Source organism: Balaenoptera borealis (assembly GCF_965194805.1).
Source record: "Balaenoptera borealis genome assembly, chromosome: 20".
Classification (NCBI taxonomy): Eukaryota; Metazoa; Chordata; class Mammalia; order Artiodactyla; family Balaenopteridae; genus Balaenoptera; species Balaenoptera borealis.
The window spans coordinates 46,637,989-46,648,451 of NC_138879.1; the positions used below are offsets into that span (position 1 = coordinate 46,637,989).

Here is a 10,463-nt window from a genome sequence, read left to right on the forward strand (position 1 = left end):
CTGTAGCCAGGGGAACCAGTATCTGAACAAGCATGTAATTACAGTGATTAGTCATGAAACCACCCAGCCCTTTGGAAATGCCCGTGACCCTCTTGTCTGTTTGATGCCTCAGCACATCCTAAGCAGAAACACTATAGACATTTTGTACTTTGACTTCATGTGTCCATATCAAAGTGAGTTCATTTCTCAGGACACTCAATTTTCATTTTCAAAAAAAACCCCACAAAAACCAAAAAACAAACCCCCCCCAAAACCAACATGAATTATGGGTTTACCACTGAGATAAGATTAATTATAGGTCATATACCCAAGTGGTAATTGGCACTCTCTATTCAGAGGGAGTCTAAAGTTCCCAAGACACCAAGGATGATAGGAGTTACAGAGTCCTGGTGCCTGTAATGCAGTAAACACTGAACCTGGCCCTCTGCCACGGATTGGCACTAATTCAGCAGACACATACTGTCTGCCTACTATGTGCTAGGCTCTTGCAGACAAGGCAGGCTCAGTCCTGCCTTCATGAAGTTTATGGTACAAGGCCAAAATATGACTGGGAGGAAAACACCAGCATGCAGAACAAGGGAGAGGCTGGTGCTGCTTCCAAGTGCTGCCACACAACCTGTTGTAAACCAAGATTTCCGCTGACTTGACGCAGCATGTTCAGATACCTTGCATTTTTAGCTTCCAAGTTGCCCTTGGGTTTTAAAGGTCTTCCTTTTGTTGCTATTGCACAGCTTCTGTCACAGGACCCTGGATTTTCGCTGCTTCTGGCTCATGTCTTCACAGTGCAAAAATGGTGGCTTGTATTTGTACCTGTTGAAGGGACCGTTGAGTTCTCTGAGGGTCATAAGCCATGGGACTCCTACTCGCCTTTCAAACAAAATAGAGACTTCATGATCTGAACAGAGAGAGTAGAGAAAATCTCCTTGTTTTTTGGACGTAAGGGACAGAAATGAACTCCACTATCACAGCCATCTCCTTATCCAAAGAGTGCCTTGTATGAGACAGTTTAATTTTTTGGAGAGGAATTAAATAGGCTATAATCCTCAGGGCCATTTGGGCCAGTTACCATGAGAAAGGAAAAGGGTCTCCATCCAGAACTTTCCCTGGAGGAGGATAGCTTCGAGCTTCTCACCACACAGGGTGTAAAATTTAGAGGATTAGCCATTTGTGCTGGGGTTGAGATCACTCCAGAGGCTGGGCAAAAGTACAATGGATTATTTATTTTGACTTTAATAAAAAGAAGTGGATCTGGCATAGATAGGCATAAATAGCCCTGCTGTAGTGAACATGAACAGGAAAACCTAGACTAACTACCTTCCTGAGGCATCATTTTTAACAGTCCTTGTGTGTCCACAATCCGTGGCTCTCCTGTTGCACAGATCTGCACTGGAACCCCAGACCCATCACTTACTGGCTGTGTGACTTTGGGCAGGTTGCTTAACCTCTCTGAGCTTCCCTTTCCCCATGTGTGACAGCAGACCCTTAAAATTCCTGCTTCCTAAAGGTGGTTGTGGAAATTAAATAAACGTATGACAAACACTTAACTCATTGTCTAGCACATGGAAAGCATCAATAAATGACAGTGAGTTGATGGCCACTAAGCCACCACATATATGCAACCCATTCTGCTTTTCTACTCCTCACCCCAGTCCGAGAAACTGGGGCCCACAAGGCTAAGTGATTCGTAGCCCACAGCACAAGTGGGCCACTTGAGCCAGAAGCTACAGCCTCCATCCCCTTCCATGGGCCCTCACTGGTTCTTGCTTGTTCCTCTCAATCAGTGGCTTGGAGTCACTGGGAAACTTGTAAACAGCAGATTCCTGGGCTGCTCTCTCGGAGATTCTAATAAAGAGATCCATGTGGGTGCTGCATTGTTAACAAGTACCCCAGGTTACTAGGGGCAGGTGGGCCACTGAGCATGCCCAGTACATCTCCACCCTGCCCCTTCTCTCCCTCTAATCATCCTGCATCCTCCAGGCATGGCTTAAGTTTCTATCCACCCCCGCCATGTAGCTTTCTCTCACCACCCCAGCCCAAGATGATCTCTCTCTACTCATTTGTCATTCCTCACTGATTTTCAAGTATCATTAGTTATCCTTTTATGTCTAGTTGATTTGCATCCCCCTGGAAGCAGGGGCCATGGCTCATACATTCTGTACTCAAATACTTGCTGACCGGTGTGTGCACTGCACAGCTCCCAGCACAGAGGGTCTATTTCAGGTTTCCTGGGCACGGGACCCAGGGAACCACAGCTGCCATGCTGGCAGGTGTAAGCCTCAGGTGAGGCTCTACTCTTTCTTCCCGGGGTCCCAATCTCAGGGGGCTGCCCCTCCTCCCTCCTCACCCATTAGGAAGATCTGCTGTGCATCTCGGGGGCCGAGGGAGGACTGTCACAACAATAATTTTAATGAACTCTGGATTGCAAAAGACTGACATGTCTAGGATTAAAGTAGAGCCCAGGTTGTGCTTTTAGACTTTGAAACAAGTACCAGCAGGCATGCCTGTCAAAGGTCTGTGTTCCAAACATTCATTTGTGAGTTGTTTGTTTGGAACTTGCAATATATTTTCTACCTACAGAAAGAAATGTTGTAAGTGGTGGTTAACTTCCTAACCTAGTTTACAAAATCCTAGTTTAACCTTAAAATACAAAAACACCTAACATGCAAGCTGTAGAACACAGCATTGTTAAGTACTACAAAAGGCGGTGGGAGGTGACAATTAAACTGATTAGAAGTTGTTTATTTTAACATTCTTCCTGGTTCCTGAGGAAAACTAAATTTAAGGAGAGAAGGATAAGGAGGTAGAGAGGCTTGTGTATAGAATCTGTGGAGGTGCCTTTAGAAGTTGAGGACACAGATCCCTTATTACATTTAACTACACAATTTACAACTTTTTGCAGAAAACAAAACTGCCTTCACTCTGTTTCAACATGGACAAGGCCAGGAAATAGGCTTGGGAAACTCGAACAGGTGATGTGTTAGATTAGGCAGAATGAGGAGTACCGGGCTTCCCTGGTGGTGCAGTAGTTAAGAATCCGCCTGCCAATGCAGGGGACAAGGGTTTGAAACCTGGTCTGGGAAGATACCACATGCCGTGGAGCAACTAAGTCCGTGTGCCACAACTACTGAGCCCATGTGCCACAACTACTGAAGCCCGTGTGCCTAGAGCCTGTGCTCTGCAACAGGAGAAGCCACCGCAATGAGAAGCCCGCGCACCGCAAGGAAGAGTAGAGTTGCCCCTGCTCCCCACAACTAGAGAAAGCCTGCACAGCAACGAAGACCCAACGCAGCCAAAAAATAAATTAAAAAAAAAAATCATTAAAAAAAAGTTAGTTTCCTTTAAAAAAAGAAAGAAAAAAAAGAACAAGGAGTATCACTTACACCTTCTAAATACTCTTTTATTGTTATAATGCAATTTATGCAATAAATAGAAATCAAGATTTAAAAAAACATGGGAGCATTTCTAAACACAGATTTTTCTTTTCCTTAACACAGGTATATTACTAAGACTACTTCTGTGTGAAACGGACATGATTAGACCCACAACGGAAGCCAAGAGAGGGAGAGACGGGAGAGAGAGAAAACCAGCCCCAGGGAGAGGGTGTTATGAAATGAGGGCAGATTTACCAGTGGCAGCTGGTTGAAGAGAGAAGGGGAGGAGAAAGGGACGAGAAGGGGAGGAGAAAGGGACTCCAAGTGGAATTAGATACAATGTGAGTGAAGAGGAAAGGAAGGGGGAACCAGGCCCATTTCTCTGGGTGGGGCAGGGAGGGGGAGAACTAAATGAGGGGAGAGATGGGGTCCAGCAGCGGAGTAGGGCGGGGGATGGGGGCCACCTCTGCAGCCACAAGCTGTTTGTGACTTGGGTAACGTTGCTCAAAGGTGCCTATGCTCTTAGGTCAAGTTCTGAAATGTGCTTTACAATGTGTCACACCCACATGGTTCGGGAACATTCATGAAAAATCAGTTCATCATTACACAGAATTGATCTAGTTCTCAGATGCACTGACATGAGGGCACAAGGTAACTTCCCATCCCTAGGATCTGATGGTCTCAAAACGTAACCCTCTGAGCTAAAACGGACATCACTGAGATAGTGAGGGAAATCTGAATATGGGCTGTATATTTTATAAAATATTTTATCAATGTTAAGTTTTCCAAATGTGATAATTATGGGGCTCTGGTCATGTAGGAGGATGTCCCTGTTCTTAGGAGACATGAGCTAAAGTATCCAGGGGTGAAGTATTTGGATATCTGCAAATTCTCACAGGTTCAACAACAAAATTATATATATGTACATATATATATAGTATCATTATTACATTAGTTATATCATATTATACATAATGTATCAAGTTATAGATATGTTAACATGTGTAAAAATTAGATATGTGTCTAATTAGAGAGAAAGCTCAGGCCCAAATGTGGCAAAATGTTAACAACTGGTGAAGCTTCGCTGGGCCACTTCGCCAACTTTTCAGTTGAAATATTTCAAAATTAAAAACTGGGGGGGAAAAAAAAAACAAACAAAAAAACCCCAAAAACAAACAAACAAACAAAAACCTGGGGGGAGATGGGATTGGGCACGTTCAGGGTGGTATGGTCGAGGGGTGGGATAGGGAGGGTGGGAGGGAGATGCAAGAGGGAGGGGATATGGGGTTATATGTATATATATAGCGATTCACATTGTTACACAGCAGAAACTAATACAACACTGTAAAGCAATTATACTCCAATAAAGATGTTATAAAAAAAACAAAAACTTATGATTACCAGGGGGTAAAGGAGGGAGGGATAAATTGGGAGATTGGGATTGACATATACACACTACTATATATAAAAGAGATAACTAATAAGGACCTAAGGTAGAGCACAGGGAACTCTACTCAATACTCTGTAATGGCCTACATGGGAAAAGAATCTAAAAACAAAAGACTGGATATATGTGTATGTATAACTGACTCACTTTGCTGTACACCTGAAACTAACACAACATTGTAAGTCAACTATACTCCAATAAAATTTTTTTTTAAATCATAAAATAAAAATTGGGGGGAGAAAAATAATTCTAGCCCTCGGACGAGCTGGGAAACCCCTCCAGTCAGTCAAACCTCCCTGCTGCCTGGAATAGCATATCTCCTCTCTCCCCGTCTCTTCCCTCCCCTTTCCTTCCTGCCCCAGCTCCTCTCCTCTGAAACAAGGAAAAGAGCCAGCTAATTTAGCGTTTAAAACAACACACCCAGCGGAGAGAAAAAAACAGATGCGCAGGAGACTCAAGTTCGAGGCCTGGCCTGGAACTCGGGGCCGTGGGGGAACTTCAACAAGCCACGGAGGACTCGGAGCAGCTCCCCAGAGAGGCCCCTTCCAGCTCTACCCTTCCCTAATTCTAGGGAATCCCTTAGTTAGAGGGAAAAAAATCAGTTTATCTTATTTTCGTGCAGCAGCTCCATAGCAAAGGAAATACCATCTTCTTTTTCCTTGAATATGCCCCGAAAGACCACACGATAACACGAGAAGGCAAAGGCCCGCTGACTGGCTCCCTCTCACTGAGCCCACCTACCAGGCTCCAGCTCTGGATTCGCCCAGGGCACACAGGTGGCTCTCCCACGTCTGCCACCGGCCTCGTCACAGCCCCTACCTCTTCCCTTCCTACCTCAAATAATGACACGAAGAACTGGACCTCAGGATTCCAGGAGACCTTCCCCATGCCACTTGCCAGTGCCTGGGGACCCTGGCAGTCGAGCTGGCCCTGGGACACCACCTCCGTGTCTCCACGTCGCTGGGGTTCATCCCTCACTCTGCAGTCCAGGAGTTTTGGGGGTTAATGGAGAACTATCCTGTCCTGGCTTTTAGAAAGCCTAGGGCTTACATACCCACTATCAAGTGCCCTTGGTCCCGGGCTGGGGTGGCAGCAAGGGAGCTGCTGCCAGGTTCCAGGGGAGCCAAAGGAAAGAGCAAAATAAGGCAGCCGGACTTCCTCTGCCCACACAGGCCTTATCTCCACTCGTTTCGTCACCCCATTAGACACCCGGCTGGGAAAACACGTGGTTTACAAAAATGTTGATGTTCAGTAAGTGAGCCTTCATCTTTCCAGGTGCTGACAGCTGACAAAGGTCAGGCAGGAGGAAGTGCCCCCTGCACAGAGCCTTTACTCAGAGATCATTTCTGCATGTGGACCCACGTCAGTTCGCTGATTCAGTTCTACTGACAGGTAGAGCTGTCAGTTCTACTGACAGGTAGAGCTGTCAGTTCGTCAGCTCTACCTAGAAATGGGGGGCTGTGCTGGCCGACGTTGGGCCTCGTGCCCACCCTAGAAAAGCAGGTCACCCTCTGACCAGGGTAAGTCATTTATGCCAGGGTTCTTTAAAATGCTACGTTTCATCTATTTTCCACCTGGGTCTATTTTCCATCTTTCCCTCCTAGAAAGATGGCAGTTCCCTTTCCTTAGGGTGCTATTTGGCCCGGTTAAGCCCAGAAATGGGATTCCCCACAGGAGCAGGTGAGTCGGCATCACTTGCCTGAGGAACGGAGAAACGGGACGCTTTATCAGACCTTTGACTCCACTCCCAAGCCTGTCCGGTGGAACAACACCAACCTCAGTGGAGTGCAGCCCACTGGCAACAGCTCAGTGACTGCAAAGAAAACCAGCCCAGCCCAAATCTCTACAGGCTGGGGGCTGCTTCTCCTGCCCCACACCCCGGGCAGTTTGCAAAGGGGATTCGAGGAGTCTAGGAACTCAGGCTCCTGTCAGCTGGACAGGGTTGAGGTGCAGGACTTAACTTGTGCATGTCAGTGAGCAAAGCCTCTGCCTTAGAGGGAAAGCCGGGGGTCCCCAGAGGACCCTAATCTGACGGAAACATCTGGGTAGAGAGTCCTGGCCCCCAGGCATTTTGCACCATCATTTCAACTCGTGTTTGCTTAAAGCAGAGAGGCTAGGCTCACAGTCACAGAGTGAGTGGAGGGGACGCGGACATCATGTTAGGCAGGGCCCCCCACCCCTCACTTAGAGCTGAGGACCTCGAGACCCAGAGGAGCTGATCTGTGACGGGGAATAATTAAGGTCTGAGGTACCTTCTTAAACTGACAGAAACATGACTGCATAATTTTCCCTCTGGCCATCCAGGCATCTTTATTTAAAAAGTCAAGTCATGACCATATCCTGTTGATTCATTAAGCCAAATTAAAATAAAACTTCTTCAGGCAACCCTGCCTTTGTTCTCCCAAATTATACCATTCGAGGAGTATGAAGGAGAAGAACTGCCATTTACTGGCTTAATGTCTGGAATTACCTGCATTTCTCTTTGGAGGGGGACACATCCAGGATGTTTCTGCAAGCCTGCCATAAGAGACAACCCCCTCCAGCCAAGCACCCCATTCCACGGTCACCTCACCCATTTGTGACTCTTTGACATGCCTCTCCGAGTTTCATCAAAATGCTCAGACAACTCTAAGAATTCCCCAAAGAGGAATTTCTGAGGTTTTGCTGATTCCATTAAAACTGCAATGTTATCCCGTCCCCACCGCCCACCCCTAGTATAAATATTTTTAAGCAAGGAGACTAAAAGAGATGGGTTTGAATATCTGTGCTGGTGTCACATCTCTGAAATGTCCTAGATGGATCACCTGAGTGTTGAGGGGACTTTTGATTAATTGTGAAGCAGTTGCAACCTGCTCTTACTCAGGTTCAGTGAAAAAAAAGGAGAACCCGTGCCCAAAACAGCTTGCACAAACCCCATAAGAACCTGCATCTCATCCACGCTGGAAGTGGCCACCCCAACCCGAGTCTGCGGTAGGAAAATCTGAACCTTTGAGCACCAGTGGCTTCACACAAAAGCAAGCAACGGGACAGAGTCAAAGCTGTGTGTTTCCCTCCACTCCCCAAACCCAAACAGCCATGTGCCATGGCGCCCTCCACTTCATTAAACACAAATCCCAATGTTGCTTTCTTAGACATTTTTCCTATGTAACTGAAGGCAAAACACATTAAATATTTGATCTTGTCTTACTCTGATGAGAGCTAGCAGGCTCATAAATAATCCATTGACCTGGTTCATTTTTCTGGACAAAATTGATCATAAAAATACATACACACAAGCCTTTGTAATGTCCGACTCTTAGAAATTCCACCCCTCTGAAATTCTTTAGAACCCCAACTGAAAAAGAAATTCATTATTCAGAAGACCCAGGGCAAAAAGAAATGTGCTTCTTAGTGTTCTTTAGCTCCAGAGAGCCTTTTCAAAAGCAAATTTGAACGTACACATTTTTCAGGCAACTGATGGTTACACACTTCAACCACGTAAAACAGCTCGCTGGAGTTTTGGGTTTCACATAAATTCTGAATGACTGAGCATGCATCGGCTCTGCCAAGGAAAGCTACCCAAGCGCACGGAGACTCGTCCCACTTAGGTGTCATTCAGAGATTTCTCGAGGTATTTGGGCATTTGCGTCCACCAGGACTCTCCCCCCAGAGACGCCTGCACACAGCCCCCTGCACGCGATGGCCGTCAGTGAAGAGCACACAGAAGCCATGGGCTGAAAGTAAAGCAACTTTTCCTCCCGACCGCAGGACCGTCCTGAAGGGCTTTCCTGGGCTACTGGGCCACCCGAAGCCGGGCAGCCGGGGACGAAGGAGCGCTCCAAGCCGGTCGCCCGCCCGCGTCCCCTTGTCCCCGCGGCCGATTCCGCGCGCGCCCACCCTGCCCAGAGCCCCCGCGCCGGTGCCCGGAGAGGCCGGGCGGGATGAAGTTTGGGAGAGAAGTGGGCATTAGAAGCCGTAAGGAAAGCGGACCCACCTGCTGGGAGTTCGCGGAGGCCGGTCCGGGGCTTCCGAGGCGGGCGACCCTCGCGCCCTCGAGGCACCGGGGCGCCGCTGCCTGTGCCGGCGCCGGCGCCCGCGCGGCCGTATTTGTACTCTCGGCCCCTCACATGGTCTGATCTCTAGATATCCGCCGCCAAAGAGCTCTTAAAGAATTTGTGCGTCACTTTTGAGCCGCAGAAACTTTACGTTTCCCCGCGGCTGCGGCTCTGCGTTCCTCCTGGGGAGGGGGAAGGATGGGGGATGGGGGTGTGGGCGCGCTCACCGGGGAGGGGCCGCTGGGGGTGGGAGTGGAGGGGGAGCCGGGGCCCGGGGAGGGGAAGGACCCCTTCGCCCCAACACACACACTGACACACACACACGCGCGCACTCACACACTCGCTCCCCGGAAGGGGCAGCGCCCTGGGAAGAGAGGGAGCCGGGGGCGGTGAGGGGCGGGCAGCAGGCCGAGAGGAGCTAAGAATCCTGACCCTCGTGCTCGTTAAGCTTGCGGGGGAGGAGCTGCTCCACAACCCACAGGTGTAGTTCCTCCCCCAGCAAATTGCTCCCAAAATTTTATTTAGTTTTCGGCTCAATGTCACTTTCTCAGAAGGATCTCTCTTGACCACTGACAACCCCCTCCCATCACCCTCACCCCGCATCCTGCCCTATTTTCCTTCCTGGGACTTAGCCCCCGGCTCTCCGTCCGGCTCTGCCGCTGGGAGGTGAGCTCAGCCAGAAGGGACCTTGTTTAATTCCTCGCCCTCCCCGGTGACTCCAATAAAGCCCAGCCTAATGGCTCACAGTAAATACTTGCAGAAGGAATGAAGGAATGAAGTATTCTTTCCCGTTTTGTTAACCAGCTACAGTTAAAAGCAGTATCAAAACAGTGGGTGGTGATCTGGAAAACGTAGTATATGCCTGTGGTGCTGCGCGAGTGGGTGCATTGTTAACAATATTTTAATTATCTGAAGAGGGTCAACAGGAGCCTATTGTGTTGAACCATGTGAATACATTGCTTCGATAATTTTTTTAAAATTAAGTTTAAAAGTGAACTTAATGTTATTATATTTTCAGTAAAATTATTTTTTACATTTGAAAAGAACAGATGCAGTACTTGCTCTGGGATGTCCCTGAAGCTGAGATGGGAGGGTGAGGGCTGACCAACCTACTTCTCCCTAGAGGAGGGCAGGGTCCCAGCCAAGTAGAAGGCAGAACAGAAACAACAATTGCAAGTTTGCAGCCCCCTGTACTTGGACGGAACGGAACCCAGAAAGCTGAGCTGGCAGCCAGCTGAGTTGAGCTGTAGTCTGCAGGGACTGAGTTGGAACGACTCCGTTCCCGGGCGTGGGCGGTGCCCCAACCTGGGAGGAATCAGTTTGAGGTTTTGGCGCCACCTAGACGTCAGGGTGGCGATTGCAAGGAAAGCGGGACGGGCTTCAGAAAGCGCCGGGCTGCTCTGGTGAGCTGGCTGGCGATTCCCGGTCAATCTTGCGCATTTCATCCCGTGGCCAAATCCCGGGGTGACAGGGTCCACATTAGGCAGCGCCTCCCTTCAGATGAACACAATGTGTGAGCACTGTGTGAACAGGGACTACACAAGTGTAAGGTGTGGTTCTGAGGAGGGGACTGGGGGCAGTGGGTGACTCCAGCCCTTGGCTAAGGCTCTT

At 48.5% G+C, this 10,463-nt stretch overlaps 1 protein-coding gene across 4 annotated transcripts in view; it reads right to left on the reverse strand.

Annotated features, from left to right (window-relative positions):
- The window catches only part of SLC6A4 (solute carrier family 6 member 4), a 35,586-nt gene extending 26,377 nt beyond the window's left edge, over positions 1-9,209 (reverse strand). The window contains exon 1 of one of the 4 annotated variants that reach the window (XM_082371859.1): positions 8,792-9,198. The gene's annotated coding sequence lies outside the window, so the exon portion shown is untranslated. Of the gene's footprint in view, positions 1-8,791 lie in introns of all 4 variants that reach the window. The other 3 variants (XM_082371858.1, XM_082371857.1, XM_082371860.1) reach the window with 3 other exon arrangements.
- Positions 9,210-10,463: the final 1,254 nt, after the last annotated feature.